General features: G+C 36.8%; 1 protein-coding gene and 1 pseudogene across 12 annotated transcripts in view; both read left to right on the top strand.

The window, feature by feature from the left end:
- Positions 1-19,888, top strand: part of Sox14 (Sox box protein 14) — a 252,364-nt gene that overhangs the window by 191,105 nt on the left and 41,371 nt on the right. The gene's annotated exons all lie outside the window — the stretch shown is intronic.
- On the top strand, positions 7,012-7,112 carry LOC137247337 (U6 spliceosomal RNA; annotated as a pseudogene).

The raw sequence follows: 19,888 nt of genomic DNA on the forward strand, positions 1-19,888 counted from the left end.
AAAACTTCGAACGTCTGCGAATGTCATACAATATGAGAAACCTTTCGTTTCAATTCGAAATTTAATTCCATTTCTTTCACTCTCACTAATATTACTTTTAGTATGTATTTATTTTCTACTTGTACTCATCTGTTCTTCTGCTTCCAACTCCAACTTCGTCACTTCTCTGATTGCTCGATTCGTTCAATTCTCTCTTCATCCCAAAAATTAAAAGTAATCAACACGATGATGCGCCAACAACTTGACTTCAAGAATTTTTGAATCGACGGAAAATAAACTCGCTTGCGTCGCCTTTGCTAAGCGAAACTTGACCAACAACTTTGTATTGTGCTATTCGGCCTCTGCCACACAAACATACATGGAAATCAACACCAACACTATTCAGCCACCGCCGTGCTAGTACAGATTTTCCAACAACACACAGTTCGTACGATAGCGCTATTCGGTCTCTGCCACGCTACTTCGTGTACCACACTTAGCTTTTTAGGATATGTATCGTTTGCTTACGCTCATCACTCCAGCAAGTGAATGATGCAAATTTAATGTTCTGGATTTTTCGCTCAAAGCAAAAACAACAATTTTATGATATACTCATCTATCACGCTTTTCGGCGTCGTCGTCAACCGTTTACGAGTCGAATTATGATGCGCAAATTGCGTTCAACAACAAATAACTGGCGCTATGTTTTACATTTATGTACAGCCATAAACGAAATTAAAAGTCAATAATTTCGCAACCACTTCAACAATTCTTAAAATTTCGCACTGTTCTTTGATTTGTTTTTCTTCACTTAGATAGCATAGCAACAGTTATGAATTCAGTTTAATGCTATAGGCAATTTAAAATTGCATACGACCTTATGTACATTTCTACATGCGCGTTGAGATTCGATTGCACTTTTGACACCAATTTGTAGAGTATTCACTCGGTTTAGTTCATTTATTCATTTAAAACAAAAGTTATATTGGTAGTTGCTTAAACTAAGTAGTATTTTAATTAAAGTTTATAGATAATATGTAGGTTATATGAGATTATTATATTCGCGTATTTAGCGTATTAACTTTACAACGACCGGTTAAGGACTGACTTTTAAAATCTATTCGTTGTCCTGCATACATGCGTTTCGTCGAGTTCGGTAAAGCTTGTCACATATATATGTAGATATATGTATATATATATATGAAACAGTAAAAAAGAGAAAATAAACTTACGATCCAGAATGCTTCTGCAAGAGTTACATGAAACATGTGGAGCCAATTTGTCCTGGTTTTTAACAGGTAGACCGAAGTAGGTTAGGTAGGTCTCGCAAATCCTTTTGTTTTTAGTTAAATCAAACTTTTTTGTCTTCTTTTAATACATTCGCCACATATATAGCAAAACGAATTAGCCGCTCGTTTACAACTTCTCGAAGGCATCATTCCTCTGTGATATGCAAAAACATAGTGTCGCCCACAACGAATGGCCCAAGAAACTACAGCTTCTTAAAAAAAAATTTACTTACAAAAACGCTATCAGGTAGCTGGCATGCTCTATTGCTAGGCTTGCCAAACCGTCAGTAAAAGTTTCGATGAGTTTCTTAATATGTACTTAACGAATTGCCAAATCTACCTAAAATCATGTGTATCTGGGACCTTTTATCTCCTTTTTAGTGTTTCTCAGCCACATTTGTTTGGTTTTTTTTTTAAGATGAGTATGTTGTGCTTTAAGTAGATCTTTTTGCGATGCATCAGGTAGCTACCCGCCGCCCTCTATCGACCGAAATAGCGCGAAAGGACCTACATTAGCCTGGTGCAAAAATGCAAAATTTTCAAATCGCTATAACTTCTACAAAACCAAATATTTTTGATTCCTAATTGCATTTTTTTATAGAAGTGAACATAGAATCCGAATATATCGGGCAAAACCCATGTACAAAAAAAAATTTTTTTTTTTTGTTGACCTGTGTAATTAGCAACATCATGTTCTGATGGAGAGGCATGTAACCGTGACACAAATATGACCCTACGAGGTGGCACAGCAGTAACCTGCGTAGTAGTAGCAGGTAGCACACCAGAAGATGGAGCTAATATAGGAGAAGGGACAGATAACGCGTTGGTTGACGTAGCGTTGTTGTTCGAACCAGTAAGTGACGTTTGGTTGCTGGCAGCCGCAACACTTTTACCCCCAGGAACCACCAAACTATCGGATACTGTGGCTGAAGGAGGTAGAGAAACAGATGGAGGTGCAGGTAAAATTGGGGAAGCTAATAAGCTTAACAGTGGTGTCATGGGGGCGATCGCTACAGAGGTACCAATGCTAGCTGGAACGGTGTTAACATGGTAAGAAATCTCCTCAGCATCGCTAGAAAGCTCGGTAGACCGTTGAGGGGATTTCTGAGCTACATTAGCCGTGAAATCTTTGGCTGGCTTGTTCAGATCAGTCCGTGTAGTTGGAGGTAAAGACGTATGAGGACAACTTTGCCCCATACCCGAAGCCAAGTCGGAGTTATTGTTAGGCATGCATTTTTTACCTTTTGGTGATCGAAAATTACTTGAAATTTTTTGAAACGAGTTTCCATCATTTTAAATCTTTCGTGCAGGTCACGAAAACCAATGAAAATATTATTGAACTCTTTCTGAGTTTGTCTCATGAAAGCACGCATGTCATTTTCTACTGTGCGGCAATCATGACAGGTCCAGTTTAGCCCAATTTTGCTGGATATCAAGTCAACAACTCGATCACTTATGTGTGAAAATCCTGCACACAAAACGTGAGCCATGTTTTCAAATAGCCAACAGCAAACATAAGTGTCACCTCGGGATATTTGCCTTTGGGAAGCACACTTCTTGAAACAACAATCCAACATTATTGTAAATAATGCCCCTATTATACATACAGATTACAACTCAACCTGTCAAAAAAAATGTCGGTTGAGTTGTCTAGTCTAACCAACAAATTATTACCGTTTACAACCTTGTGTTGGTGTAGTTATCAAAGACGTCAAAATTTTACAACTGATTACTAGCAGTAGTCTCATACAATTTTGCAGTTGTTTTGAAAAAAGGTAACGCTTTACAAGACGGTTCACCACCTAATTTTCAACAAAAATTTTCAAAGTTGGTATCTAAAGACACGTTTCGACCTCCGATTTAAGCATCCGAAAACAAAAATTAAAAATTTAATTCCTGTCATATCATTTCGGTTCAAATTTTCATGTGGTTGTATTTTGCCAGCTTTTTTGTACACACCAATGCAGAAAGGCGTTGGACCCACCCAGGGTTATTTTTACAAATCGCGGCCAAAGGCTGCCAATGCAGAAAGATGTTCTGTACAAAAAAACTGTGGATCGGGCCTCATATTTCGGACCCTCTCGGGCCATTTTGTGGGTTTTTGTAAATATTTTTCGACAGAAATCAAATTTTTGATTTTCGCTTTCGGATCCTGAAAACGGAGGTCGAAACGCGTCTTTTGATTGATAAAAGTTAGATGGTGCACGGTCTCATAAAACGTTACCGAAAAAAAAAACAAAAAATTTAAAGCCGGTAGTTAAACCTTTTTTATTCAAACAATAATCAACAATTTTGTACACATTTAACGAAGGATTACATTGAATAGCTTTTTAACTTTATGGAGCGACATTCCGAAGCTGGACGAGGCTGGCTGCAGTTTGGATGCTGCCAAAAAAGGTGAAATTATGCGAACGTGAGTCCCGTTGATACTAATCACTACTCATGGGAATCCTGTTCTAGAGTAAAATGCAATTGTTGCTGTTTGGGTTTTAATCCACTTCGCACAAATATGCTCCTCAATAATATCTAAAACCAGTTCAACACCAAAATCATTTCCCCAGCATTTGTGATAGCTGCCATCAGCAAGGAATCTGAGTGTGGCTCATAATTGTAAAATAGGGGTACAGCCTTCCCTCGAACGCGTTTGCGGAAATGGTCCTTAATTGTGCTTAGTAATGAGCAAAATGCTTCCTTTCAAATCTGCAAAATAACTTCATTTGAAGCTCATCATTTGTCACTTAAACATTTTCTTACTTGGTGCTTGGTAGTTCCAAGGGATTGGATTGATCCCGCAAATGTTTTCCGTATTCGCGACATGTCACTCACCAATATTTTCGCCATTATAAAATAGATTTCATATCATATAATATCCTGTAACAACAAGATGACTTTTGCAAATTCTTAAATTTCCGCCACAAATTGATCAGCTGTTCATTTATCTGTCAAATAGTCACTTTCTTAGGTTGGCAACACCAATTCAACTTCAACTGAAATAAGTTGTAATTCCTCATACCAAACAGGAGTTGAGTTGTCTGAAAGTTGAGTTGTTTTAATTACAACCCAACTAAACTAAAATCTTAAGCAAAGAGAAAAAAAGCAATAGCTCTTCTTAAAACAATTTTTTGGTGGGCACTTACTAAGATGTTTTAGCGAGAGTTATTTTAGACCACTGTATGCTATCAGCTGGTCAGCGATTAGTGGACAGTAAACAAAGCGGCGGCCACCGTGGTGTGATGGTAGCGTGATCCGCCTACCACACCGTACGCCCTGGGTTCACACCCCGGGCAAAGCAACATCAAAGTTTTAGAAATAAGGTTTTTCAATTAGAAGAAAATTTTTCTAAGCAAAGTCGCCCCTCGGCAGTGTTTGGCAAGCGCTCCGAGTGTATTTCTGCCATTGAAATCTCTCAGTAAAATCTCATCTGCCTTGCAGATGCCGTTCGGAGTCGACATAAAACATGTAGATGCCGTCCGGCCAATTTTTAGGGAAAATCAAGAGGAGCACGACGCAAATTGGAAGAGAAGCTCGGCTTAAAATCTCTTCGGAGGTTATCGCGCCTTAAATTTTTTTTTTATAAACAAAGCAGAAAGCAAAAGACACACAATGACTTCCTAAAAGCAGATACCAACAAAAGGTATGCAGTTAAACTATAATTATTGTGAAAGTTTATAAACACAGAATCTAAATCACTAAAAATGCACAAAATGCCACAATATGTATTGCACCTTTATTAAGATTTTATACACTGTAAGCTAATAACTGAACTGTATAGAATTAAAACAATTTATATGCAGTCTCAAATTTAAATTCCATAACATTTGGTATTCCGCAAGGATATATCTTAGGTCCAATACTCCTGACGCTTATTATTAATGACATAGTCGCCTGTTGTCGCAATGCCCCCATTCATCTTTATGCCGATGATATCCAAATATATATGTCTCGTCCGATTGGTCTTTTCAAAGACCTATTTTTCAGGCTGAATGAAGACTTAACACGCATATGAGAGTGGGCTCAATTAAATAAACTATCTCTTAATGCAACTAAATCAAAGGCAATGGCAATATCAAACGCCTCGTACGGCTTAAACAACCTTCCTGAAATTATGCTTAATGGAGACAAAATATTCTTTCACGATGTGGTTACCAATTTAGGATTTAAAATCAACTCCACTATGGCTTGTGTTGACCATATGAACCTTGTCATTGGTAAAACTTATAGCACTCTACGAAGTTTATACAGAACTGCCTATTTGTTGCCGCAAGACACAAAGATGAAGCTGAGAAAATCTCTTCAAGCCTTTAATTTTAGCGCTCACTTTATCCTGCCTATAAGTGAATGTTCGGTTGCTCAAATTCTATTTAAATTACCGGGCGGAACAATTTACCGCCAGCTCATCTGCCCTTTAAAAATTATTCTTAGGTTTAAATTAAAGCATATAATGTCAAGCTTAAAAGTATGCCACACAAAAAAGTAGTACACTTTTAATGTGAACGTATCACAGTTTTCATGGAAAGTAGTACACTTTTTACGTGAACGTATTACAGTTTTCATTTGACGTTACCGTATCTTCATCAAATGTAAGGTTTAATTTTCAGGGCAGATGAGAAAATGAAAATCATTAAAGTTGACTCTAAAGTAAGGAATAGTTTATCTGCCCGGTAAGTTAATTGAGCTTTATTGGGTGGATGACAAAATGGCCATTATTGTACCTCATATTTCCTACAGTGAGCTTATATACGATAACCTTGACTCGATATCGCTAAAAAAATTACAGTTGGCCTTAAACAATGCGGCCGGGTTCATTTTTTCTTAAAGGAAATTTGATCATATATCTTCATTTCCACACAAATCCTCGGATGCGATGTTTATAATTTCTTAAAAATGAGAGACCTTTGCTTTTTGCATAAGCTATTGTATTCCCAAAATCTACCTTACTTATATAAAAAACAAAATTTGTGTCAGTCGACTCGGACTATGAATCTTATGGCTCCGCATTTTAGGTACTCAGCATCATCCAGAATGTTCTTTGTCAGTTCAATCCGTCTATGGAACTCACTTCCATCTAAGACAAAAGCTATACGAAAAGCAGAATTTTTCAAGCAAGGAGTAATATCTTTCATCAGTGTAGTGTAAACAGCCAACAATTCAATGCCAAATATTTAAATCAGCTAATATGCTACTCTGTAACAAAAATAGTCTAAATGTTTATCAACACATAAAAAGGCATCTGATAATTGTTTCTGACATAGGCATTCACACGATTTAATACAGGTGTGTGCACAACACACAACCAAACCAAATTTGCATTCCAGCAAATTTGCGAACGTTGCATTTCCCACCGAAGTCACAACTCAACACAGGTGTGTGGTCGTATGTGTCGAGTCGTATGTAGGTACGTAAGTATGTAAGCTTAAGGTATGTTTATAAGCTTAGATATGCATGTAAGTATGTATGCTTAAAGTAAATATGTATGTAAGAATATGTTTAGAATAATTTAGTATAAATAAGCTGATAATATTTGAATAAAAAGCATTCGCTCATTGATGTTAAAAACTCACAAAACCAATTACTTCATTTTAATCTTTTATATGGCGATCCTGCCTATGATTCTACTGGCTGATTATTCAGCCTAATTCATTGGTAAGGATTTTACTGGCTGATTACAGCCTAAGCCCTGTAAAAGAAAAAAAGAAGAGAAATGATAATTAAATTCGGGCACCAACAGTAAAAATTGCGGCAATTGGAAGACCTCAACAAAACATACATTGGAACGATACAGAGAAGATCAGCATGGCCCCTGCGCAAGAATGACACCGAAATTGTGAAACGTTCAGGACTAGCAGCTAATAATTATAAGTATAATACGTATATTAGCTTAATTTTGACAATTTAAAAATTAATTTTAAGCAGGAAAATATTCGGGCAACCTAACGGCTGCCTATTGACAAGCAAAAATTTAAATTTCTGCTGTAAAAACTTTTTGTTACTAATTTTTGAGCTATGTTCCCAGAAGAGGACATACAAAATCAAAGCCAATTTGACCAAATTTTCGACAAATTAGTTAAACTAAATTTAAATTTAAAGGTGAAAACGAAACACCCGAGAAACCCAAGCAAGGCCCTAAGCCAATAACAATCGAGGAGTACAGAAAGAGAAATAGGATTCAAAAAATTGAGGAACCTAAAGTTCCAAAGCCGGTCAAATTGAAAAGAAAAATAGGAGGAAAGTAATTTGGCATTCGAAAAACAATATCCAAGATCTATGACAAATTTAAACTTATAAATTTAAGCACTAATCAGGCAGAAAAAATTCAACTAAAACAAGAAATTAAGGGATTAAGGAATAAATGGGGAACCAACAATATGGAATGTTAGAAACCCACATGCAACAGCAGCTGAAGAGTTATATATGTGGGAAGTCAAATTTATGGGAAGAACAGATTAAAAGATTGAAAAAAAAAAATTTTAATAAAAGAAAAAAAAACTAAAAAAAAAAAATTTTTTGTCTTCATATTTTTTTACGATGGGAGGAGGCCAAGAATCAAAAATAGAAAAACCAACGGCGAACGTTGTAAACTCAGTCCAAGTAGTAGACCATACTGAGGCACTAGATACTATTAAGATCATGCTTCTAATCACCTGCGTAGTTAGTTGCATCATTTTGTTTCTGAAAATCTACTCAACCCATAATAAATTCCCAAAAAAAGCGATATGCCAGCCGCGCCGACGGTTTAGATAAGGTTTAACTAAATTTTAACTGTCATCCCCAATTCGTAAATGAGAAGATATCGTTAAACTACTCATAGAAGAAAAAACGATAGGAGAAAAATCTTACAAATGTATTAATAAAAATACAAAGCCAAAGGCGGAAACAGTAGTAAATCATCTTAAAATAATAGCTGAAGCATTTAACAGAACAGGAAAAACAATCCAACAGTTAAACGGTAAACTAGACGGCAATCGAAAAGACCAAGCATATCAAATTTTTGCCAGCATTAGAGACAAATTGGTGTCCTCCTGGCAAGATATGATATAGAATTCATAGTACCAACGAGTTTCAAGAGGGAAATATAAATAGACTTAGCACATTCCTGCTGGAGGCAGCCTCCGATTTAGAAGAGGTACCAGAAGTAGAGCAAAAAGAAGAAGAAAAACAGGAACAAAAGGAAATTTTAACAGAGACACCAAACTACCAAACAAGAAAAGACAAAATGGCACAAACCACAGTAAAATTCTTAAAAACGGCTTCGTCAATTCTACCTGAGTTTGATGGTGTTTAGGGTGGTGAGAATACAAGTTACCTTCGTTTTACGGCGGTGGATGCTGCTGATGGACACGGCTGCTGCGGTGATGGCGACGTTATGCTGGTGATGGTGATGGTATGGTGGCGGTGGCAAATGGATTTGGTGATAGTGGGATGGTTGTTGTTGTTGTAGCAGTGATAGTGCTTCCAGGAGGCGACACTATGCTCCAACAAGTTGTACTAATGCTTAGCGCCTTCCGTAAACACACAACTATATGATTAGTTCACAAGTGTAAATTAGTTTTTATTGCTTCTTTGCAAACTTTAAAATTACAATTTTAATATCACTTTTACGAGTTTAATAAGAGAGTTTACAGTTTTCTTTATAAATTTATAAATTTATTTAGAGAAAAGTCACACCCGCAAGGGATAAAACTTCGAGCGATAATAAAATAAAAAAGAGAAAATGTCAAAACAAATATAAATGTATGTATGTATGTACATAGTCACATCTGTCAACCCATTGTTGGGGTTGCCAGAGAGGTGAAATACGCTCGCGCGTTAGCGTAAAATACAAGCATTTCAAATTCTTAAATTTAATAAATATGTACGTAATATATGATATTACGTATTTGTACGTGCAAATAATTCAGAATGCATGCTTATACGTAAAAGGTACATATATAAATAAATTCAATATAAAATTCAGGTAAATTCATTTAAATTCATTTTGTTTGAAAGAAAAAATATGGTTGACTGCGGACGACTGCGGCAGTCGCTCAGCCATCGTCCCCGCCCTAGGCGCGTTCAGCGGGTTTAATGCCTCGAATTCGGTCCTTGAGATTATTAATGAACCTGAAGGCATATGCCATGACCCTGAGGGCGCGAGGAAAAGAGGAAAATCGATCCAATACATCGGGGTCATCTTCAGCTGAGTATAGTGCTTCGACTAGGCGCATTTCAGGCGGGTTGATGCTGCGGGTAGATAGTTTTGGTCAAGCTTCGGGGGGCTGGGTCAGCCACGCAGGGCCATTCCACCACAGCGAAGAATTTGCCAAGTCCATGGGTTTGCATCCTCTAGTGCCCATGTCTGCTGGATTGTCGCGACTGCCTACATGCTTCCAGGAGGCGCTTCCGACGAGATCCATAATTTCAGCTGTTCGATTGGATACGAAAGTTTTCCAAGCGTGTGGAGGCTTTTCGAGCCATGCTAACACAATTTCCGAGTCAGACCACATGTAAAGATTTTTAAGGGAGAGTTCGAGATGGGATTGTACGACGGCGATTAGTCGGGCAAGGAGTAGAGCTGCACATAGTTCTAGTCTTGGAAGACTGGTAGTGCGAAGAGGGGCAACCTTGCCTTTATCGACCAGAAGGTGAGACGACGTGGTGGCACCGTGGGTTGTTCGCAGATATATAGTAGCGCAATATGCCTTTTCTGACGCATCGCAGAAGCCATGCAGTTCAACCTGCTGGTTCGGGATGTAGTCAACCCATCGAGGTATCTTTATGTCTGAGATGTTGGGTAAATTTTTTGCGAACTGCGTCCATTTAATGAAGCGGGGGGGCTTCACTGGTTCGTCTCAGCCGGTTCCGTCTATCCATAACTCTTGGAGTAAAATCTTGGCCTGAATCATAATCGGCGTAAGCCATCCTGCGGGGTCAAAAAGTTTTGCGACCGAGGAGAGAATTTGTCGTTTCGTACTAGCGGAAGAGAGGGGTATTGAGTCCACTGTATACGAAAACGTGTCGGTCAGAGCGTTCCACTGTATGCCGAGAGTTTTGGTGTTGCTTGCTTTCTCGAATTCCAAAAGATTGGTATCTAGCAATTCCTCTTCTTTGATGTTTTTTATTATACTGGGGTGATTGGCCGTTATTTTCCTTAATGGAAATCCTGCTGACGCTAACACTTGGATGACTTGGGAGAGAGATGTTTCAGCAGAGAGAATTTCATGGCTGCCAGAGAATGTCGTCTACATATGTTTCTTTCGTCAAAACAGGGAAGGCTTTGGGGAAAGTTTCTTCTACATCTTTGGCCAGTTGGTGAAGAGTACGTATGGCGAGGTAGGGGGCACAGTTCACACCAAATGTGACTGTTTTCAGACGATAGTCTTTTATGGGGTCGCTCGGAGATGAGCGAAAGACGATCCTCTGATAGTCTCTGTCGTCTTCGTGCATTATAATTTGACGATAGATTTTTTCTACGTCTCCGTTGAAAACAAACTGGTATGTCCGCCACTTGAGGATCAGAAGCATCAGATCGGGCTGGAGGGTAGGGCCGGTATAAAGAACGTCGTTGAGCGCATGCCCAGATGCCGACTTCTTTGAGGCGTTAAACACGACCCGCACCTTTGATGTCTTTTTCTCGGGCTTAATAACTGCGTGATGGGGAAGATAAAATGAGACGCATTTACCTCCGTCGAGGGTGAGGTATTCTTCTAGGACACTATCATAGTGAGTCTTTAAATCTCCTTTCTTCTGGAAACTTCTCTCCATTCCAAGAAACTGGCTTAGAGCTGAAGACCGAGATTGGGATAATGAGATTGACTCTGGGAAGCTGGGTTTAAACGGCAGCCTTACGATGTAACGACCGTTATCATCGCGTGAGGTTGTGGCTGCGTAGAAATTCTCGCAAAACTCGTCTTCTGGGGTTATTTGGGGTTTGGTGGTAACTTCCTCCAATTCCCAGAATTTTCGCAATAGAGAGTTAAGATCTTCGTTCGTCACTTCTGACACTTGCATGCAGAAAGAGTTGACCATCACAGGGGCTCTACCGCTCAAAATCCATCCAAAAATGGTTTTCTGCGCTATAAGATGGGGGGAAAGTTTCTCAACGCCATTTTGGATGATTTGCGGTATTACATCACTGCCTAGGACGAGATCTATTTGCGAGGGGGAGTGACAGTTCGAGTCTGCGAGGTTGAGGTGTGCTCATTTTGCTTGAAGCTCGCTAGTGAGCTTAAGCGAGGGGAGCATTTTTGTTATCCGTGGTAGTACTGCACTTATTCTGGTTTCAAAATCGGGGGATACCAAAGTCAGAGAGCACAATTTGTTTGAGGTCTGAACTACCTTGCCGCCCATCCCTGATATTTTAAATCTAGAGGGTTTGAATGGGAGTTTGAGTCTATCTTGGGCTCTGGTAGAAATAAAGGTTCGTTCAGATCCCTGATCCACAAGAGCTCTTAGTTTAAAAATTTCTCCTTTATGCTCTACGGGAACGATAGGTAACGTGGGTAAAATTATTTCACAATCGTTTTCGGAATAAAACGATTTGATTTGGCTTTTCTGCGAGCATGAAGGGCTTTCATCCAGGGCATTGGCTTGATCGGGAGTATTACCGGGTGAGACTGTGGAATTCGTGGTAGTGGCTTGTGAGGCTGTCCTTTGCAATCGAGAGGGTTGTCATTTCGGCACTTGAGATGTGTCTTCGTGAAGAACTGAGTTGTGCCGATCTTGACATTGATTGCAAGTTTCAGTACTGGAACAGTCTTTCAATATGTGTGACTGAGAGAGGCAATTGAAACACATATTGTTTTCTCTCACAAACCTTCTGCGATCAGAGGTCGACAGCTTCTTAAATTTGAAGCAACTTATAAGGGGGTGAGATGAAGTTTTACACATAGCGCACTTGTACATTGTCCGCTGCTCTGTCATATGAGACTGGGTGTGGGAGGTCCATCTATTTTGAAAGGGATGCGACTGCTGGGGTTTGAATGATGGCCTAGCTTGTGGGGTGGCTTTAAATTTATTTGGTCGCCATTGATCGACTCGCTCTACGACTTCATATCGAGTTGTGAGGAACTGGTTCATTTGGGACCAGTTAGGAAGTTCTCTTCTTGAAGTCAGAGACTGCTCCCATAACGTGACTGTATTTTCAGGGAGTTTAGAGGTCACGAGATAAATAAGTATGGGGTCCCAGTTATCTGTGGAGACTTGTTGCGTGGCGAGAATTTGAAGGCAATTATTTACCGACGATTGCAACCTTTGAATGTCTTCACTGTTTTCGGTAGTGATAGTTTTAAATTCATCAGGCCCGTATTTGATTATCTACGAGAACTCGTCTGTTCTCGTATCGGGCCTTTAGGGCTGCCCACGCTAAGGCAAAGTTGTCACCAGTCAATGGGAATTGATTGACTATTTGAGCTGCCTTTCCTTTGGTTTTGTATCTGAGGTGATACAATTTTTGCGCTTGGGAGAGTTTGGGATGGTTAATATAATCGGCTGTGAACATGTCACGAAATGAGGGCCATTTTTCATAACCACCATAAAATATTTCGGTATCGCAGGGAGGGATTTTTAGCGAAATACCGGAGTTGTCGGATGGACCTGGTGTGACGGTAGGGGGCGCGGGTGCATTTGCTTGTTTAAGCAACTGAAGCTGGTCTTCTATCTGGGCTTTTGTGTCTTCATACGCTATGAGACAGGACCTGTATGTGCTATTTGCAGATGTTGGAAAATCTTCGGGCAGGTCCTGATCTGGGGTTTCGACAATCTTATCGAAGACGGTTTGGACTCTATTCCAGAATTTTTCTATATTCGAGTTTTTTATTTTGAGAGAAGACTCAGTGTTGTCTTGGAGGGACATCGACCTAAACCGTGCACAATATTCCATAAAATTGTTTGGGGGTGAGACTGAGAAAATTTTACCACTGTGCTGCGTTTGCACTATATTTAATATATGTATATGAGGGTGGTTTAAATATACGTGGGAAAAATTATGTGAAATATATGTATATATACGTATTAAAAGTATCTCGGGGGTAAATTATAATAATTTTGATACGTGAAATTAATTCGTATGAGATTATCTAAAAAATGTGTTTTTTTTTTTTTTTTTTGTGTTTTCGGTGTGACTTAGAGGAGTCTTATTTAGCTCGATTTGTTGGACTGTAGAGGCTTTGAGGAGAGAGAAATTAGTAGCTTATCGAAATTCTTAATGGGGATTGAGAATTTATAGCGTGCAAATTTAATGTGAGAAAAGTGCTATTACACGCACTGCACCACTCTTGTACCACTGTGCACGAGATTTTATTTCACCGCTTGTCGTTTTCTTTCTTTGGTATATCCGTATGTAAGTATACGCAAGTATGGAGATTTACAAATGTTTTTTGCGTTTTATATTAATTTAAATGGGGAGAAATCAGAAGTTAGCAGAGGTTGTGCAATATATTTAATTAACGACAAGAGATATTTTAATTTAAAATGAGAAAATTTTAAATTATTAAGAGATTTGTCGCATTAAAATATAAGGGGTGCTTTTAGCAAGTGTGCCCACTGTAGCTAACTACTGAGTTTTTCTTATTTCGCTTTGCGCATATACCGTATTGAGTTTTGCAATATGGGGTTATTGCTGTATATATATATATATATATATATATATATATGTGTGTATATATATATATATATATATATGTATATATACGAAATGGTATATGCAAGTTTTGGCGGGAAATTGAGAAAATTTTGCGGGAAATAATTATCCTCAGGAATGAAATTTTTCTTTAATTTTCTCGTTTTTGTGTTTTTCCGTACTGGGAAGTAGGTATTAAATTCGATTTAATACTCACGGTTTTTGGCAAATGGGTATTTATTGTGTTCTTGTCACTTTTTTTTGGTCGCTGGCTTCTTCTTGGCGACGAAGGACCACTGTTTAGGGTGGTGAGAATACAAGTTACCTTCGTTTTACGGCGGTGGATGCTGCTGATGGACACGGCTGCTGCGGTGATGGCGACGTTATGCTGGTGATGGTGATGGTATGGTGGCGGTGGCAAATGGATTTGGTGATAGTGGGATGGTTGTTGTTGTTGTTGTAGCAGTGATAGTGGGATAGTGGCTAGACACTATGCTCCAACAAGTTGTACTAATGCTTAGCGCCTTCCGTAAACACACACCTATATGATTAGTTCACAAGTGTAAATTAATTTTTATTGCTTCTTTGCAAACTTTAAAATTACAATTTTGATATCACTTTTACGAGTTTAATAAGAGAGTTTACAGTTTTCTTTATAAATTTATAAATTTATTTAGAGAAAGTCACAACCGCAAGGGATAAAACTTCGAGCGATAATAAAATAAAAAAGAGAAAATGTCAAAACAAATATAAATGTATGTATGTATGTACATAGTCACATCTGTCAACCCATTGTTGGGGTTGCCAGAGAGGTGAAATACGCTCGCGCATTAGCGTAAAATACAAACATTTCAAATTCTTAAATTTAATAAATATGTACGTAATATATGATATTACGTATTTGTACGTGCAAATAATTCAGAATGCGTGCTTATACGTAAAAGGTACATATATAAATAAATTCAATATAACATTCAGGTAAATTCATTTAAATTCATTTTGTTTGAAAGAAAAAATATGGTTGACTGCGGACGACTGCGGCAGTCGCTCAGCCAGATGGTAAACATGAGAACTTACATAGCTTCTTAGACGAACTAGATATCCTAGAACAAATTAAGGATACTCACGAGACCATAGCAGTCTCCATGATAAAAACTAAGCTCAAGGGAACAGCTAATGTGTCTACCCGGGTATAATTATTTTTAAACAATTTGTCTCCTAAGGACAACTGTATTTTTCCAATTCCTAAATTGCCGGCTTCTTTCATAAGCCTGGTAAAGACCTGTCCCAAGTCAATCTTCGCCTCAACAATTAGGTTTTTTACATTAATTTCGCTACAAATTTTCTTTCCTTTTTTGAAATATAATTTCGGTGGATCGAAAACGAGCTGGACTAGTCTTCTTACTTCACATTTATTAAGCGCTTCAAATATTATTGGGTGTCTTTGTGACTTGTATTATTTTCAATTCTACTACAGTTATTACTGGAATTAGTATTCGATCTGGTTGTTACTTTTAAGATTTTACACGCTTCTACCGAAATTCATTTAGGTCTTTGATATCTATGCGTGATAATGCGTCTGCTGCATAATTTTCTATTCCTGCGATATACTCCACCTTGAAATCATATTCTTCCAAATCTAATCTGATTCTAGTTAATTTTTATGACGGATTTTTCATCGAAAATAGGTATGTTAAGGGTCTGTGGTCTGTTTTGATCAAAAATTTTCTACCGTAAACGTATGGTCTAAAATATGTTATGGCCCACTAAATGGCAGCTAATTCTTTTTCAATTGTTGCTTTATTAATTTCTCCTTTAGTAAATGATCTTGATGCTTAGGCAATTGCTAATTGCCTTCCTTCGTATTCTTGACTCAAAATTGCACCACAAGCATAGTCGCTAGCGTCTGTTGTTATACAAAATTGTTTACTGAAATCTGGATATTGTAGAATATTAGGGTTTATTAATACAGCTTTCAAAAAGTCAAACGATTTTTTACAGTCCTCTGTCCAGTCGAAAACTACATTTTTTTGCAAAGTATTGTTATTATTCTAGAATATTCTGCAAAATTTGGTATGAATCTTCTGTAATAATTGCAAAATGCGACGAATCTTTTTGCTTCATCCGCATTTTTAGGGGTCGGATAGTTTTTAACAATTTCGAATTTACTGGGGTCCGGCAAAATTCCTTTGCTTGTGCATTTATGACCAAGGTAAGTTACTTCTTGGTTGAAAAATATGCATTTATCTGGATGTAATTTTAAATTATATTTTCTAACAGTTGCGAAAACATCTCGTAAATTTTTAATCATATGTTTTTCGGAGCATCCTAATACGACTCAATCGTCCATGTATAAAAATGTTTGTGAAGGATGTAATCCTGCAAATGCTATCGTCATCATTCTTTGGAATGAGTTCGGGGCTACTTTAAGGCCTACGGTAATCTTTTACGAGACGAGGGAATCTGCCGATTTAATTCAGCAGCTCAAAGGAGATTGCCGGTTTAGTTTCAGCAACTCAAAATAATAAGGAGACTGCTAGTTCAGTTTCAGCAGTTCAAAATAATAATAATGGCAGGATCGCATGTAGAATTTAAAATAAGAATGCTAATAATTTAGGAAGTGCCATTCATGCGGCACCAAGAGTAAGTTCTGTTTATTAATAACATTTCGGCTTATTTATACTAAAATATTCTAAACAAATTCTTATGTACTAAAGTTCCTATATACTAAACATACGTACATACATATTGCATGAGCGATATAACCGTTTGTACATAGCAACCGTTCGCACGGTCGTTGGTGCATAAGCGTGGCTCATATATCGCACGCGCTTTGCTTGCTTGCTTGCCCGTGGGAACGTAATTATGCTGGCGTTGCTTAAAATAAACACATTCACACGTACGATACAAGCAGAGTGTCGAATGCACTGCAGCGTGAGAAACGTTTAGAATGCACGCAAGATATATGTATGTTACATCACCAATGTTTTGAAGATGACTTTACACTGAGTGTAGAGTCATTCTATTTCAATTAAATTTATGACAGTCTCAAGTGGTTTGCTTATTAATACATAAGTGGTTTTGATTTTGTAAATAAAATTTTTTCCCCATTTTAATTGTTTTACTTGTGCGGTATATTTGTGTCAGTGTGAAGTACTTGAGTTTATGACTTAACATTTTTTTTTCTTTGGTGTTAGGTAATTACTTATATTGCAAAATTTTGTTTTGTTTACTAGACTTTCAATTGGGCTATTAGATAATTAACGTCATTAAGAATTTTTGGATGTTTTTATTATTGTATTTTTCTTTTGCATGCAATAAAAACTTTCTTTGTGTTTACAAAATTGAAGTATTCTTATTCTACGAGTTTAAGCCTATTTTATGTACTATGATTTTGTTATTTTTATTGCTTAGAGGATAATTTATGTTTCCTACGTTTATATTTTCTACATTATAGGGAATTAATGTGAAGTTATTTCTCTTATCGATATTTTCTACCTTATAGGGCCCCTTATACTTACTATCTAACTTATGACCTGCTTCATCTCTAGCTAATACTAAACCTCCTAAATTTATTTCTTTATATTGTATTTTCCAATCATAAGTAATTTTTTGTTTTTCCTTAGCCTCTTTTACTAATTTATAATCTCTATCTTGCGCTATTTGTAACCCATATTTATTTTCTTTGTTGTAAGCCTCATAAGTGTATAATGTGCTTACTGCATTTTCTTGTAAAAATTCGTAATTCTGGGGTTTTTTACCAAAGACTAATTCGTATGGACAATAATTATGAACTGTAGATGGTGTTGTGTTATAACAATACGAAAAATATTTAAGGTATTCATCCCAATCGTTTTTGTCAATGGATAGGTTTTTTATATTAATTTTGCTACAAATTTTCTTTCCTTTTTTGAAATATAATTTCGGTGGATCGAAAACGAGCTGGACTAGTCTTCTTACTTCACACTTATTAAGCGCTTCAAATATTATTGGGTTCTCTTTGTGACTTGTATTATTTTCAATTTTACTACAGTTATTACTGGAATTAGTATTCGATCTGGTTGTTACTTTTAAGATTTTACACGATTCTACCGAAATTCATTTAGGGCTTTGATATCTATGCGTGATAATGCGTCTGCTACATAATTTTCTATTCCTGCGATATAATCCACCTTGAAATCATATTCTTCCAAATCTAATCTGATTCTAGTTAATTTTGATGACGGATTTTTCATCGAAAATAGGTATGTTAAGGGTCTGTGGTCTGTTTTGATAAAAAATTTTCTACCGTAAACGTATGGTCTAAAATATTTTATGGCCCAATGAATGGCCGCTAATTCTTTTTCAATTGTTGCTTTATTAATTCCTCCTTTAGTAAATGATCTTGATGCTTAGGCAATTGGTAATTGCGTTCCTTCGTATTCTTGACTCAAAATTGCACCACAAGCATATCCGCTATCATCTGTTGTTATACAAAATTGTTTACTGAAATCTGGATATTGTAGAATATTAGGGCTTATTAATGCAGCTTTCAAATAGTCAAATGATTTTTTACAGTCCTCTGTCCAGTCGAAAACTACATTTTTCTTGCAAAGTCTTGTTATTATTCTAGAATATTTTGCAAAATTTGGTATGAATCTTCTGTAATAATTGCAAAATGCGACGAATCTTTTTGCTTCATCCGCATTTGTAGGTGTCGGATAGTTTTTAACAGTTTCGAATTTACTGGGGTCCGGCAAAATTCCTTTGCTTGTGCATTTATGACCAAGGTAAGTTACTTCTTGGTTGAAAAATATACATTTATCTGGATATAATTTTAAATTATATTTTCTACAAGTTGCGAAAACATCTCGTAAATTTTTAATAATATGTTTGTCGGAGCATCCTAATACGACTCAATCGTCCATGTATAAAAATGTTTGTGAAGGTTGTAATCCTGCAAATGCTATCGTCATAATTTTTTGGAATGAGTTCGGGGCTACTTTAGGGCCATACGGTAATCTTTTAAACCGAAAAGTACCGTTAGCTGCTGTGAAGGATGTGATATCCCTTGACTCTGAGCTGAGTTCAATTTGGTGAAATCCCGACATTAAACCTAAGCATGAAAAATATTTAGCTCTTCCTAATTGATCTAGTATGTCATCAATTCTTGGCAACGGGAATTTATCTGCGGTTAGTTTTTTATTTACCTGTCTGTAATCTACAACCATTCTTCATCTTTTTTCTTGGTTATTTGGGAGTGTTTTCTTTGGTACTAATAAAATTGGACTACTAAATGCTGAAATTGAAGGTTCTATTCTATCATCGTTAATTAATTTATTTACTTGTTTATTAATTTCACTCTTATGAGCTTCTGGTATTCTATAATTTTTTACGTAGACCGGGTTATTGTCTTTCATATGAAGTTTTGGTTTGTAAAAATTATTAGTGGTAATTGGTTCTGTTTCCAATGAAAAAGTTTCAATGAATTCTGCACATAATGCATTAAGTGATTTATTTGCAAAGTTTGGAAAATTTTTATTTAATCTTTCTAATTTTTCTTTATTGTTGGCCTCATTTTCGAGTCTATTATTTTTAAGTATTGTATAATCATTCAAATTTTCTATTTGTATATTGAAATCATGGAGTATTGCATTTTTATCTGTTGTATTTATAATTCTGACAAATGTTTGGTGTGAATCTGCTAAGGTGTTTGCAATAAAAATGCCTTCAGACAATTCTTGTTGCGGAATTAGTAAATCTGAATTGTTATTTTTAATTTGAATTTGTCAAACTACTTCTGATCTTGCGGGAATTGAAATACTATTGATTGTTGGTTTGTTAGTCATCTGAATTATTATGTTTTCTGGGTAGTCATATGGTCTTAGTATTAGAGGGTCCCCTTTTGTTTGATAATCCAAGATGCAATTATATTTTTTAATGAAATCTAATCCTAATATTCCATCGCATGGAATTGGGAAATTGTCTTCTACTACGTGAAATTTGTGTCTATTTAATAGATAATCGTCTTCTAAGTCTACTTTAA

Source organism: Eurosta solidaginis, chromosome 3 (genome assembly GCF_040869045.1).
Source record: "Eurosta solidaginis isolate ZX-2024a chromosome 3, ASM4086904v1, whole genome shotgun sequence".
NCBI classification, from domain to species: domain Eukaryota; kingdom Metazoa; phylum Arthropoda; class Insecta; order Diptera; family Tephritidae; genus Eurosta; species Eurosta solidaginis.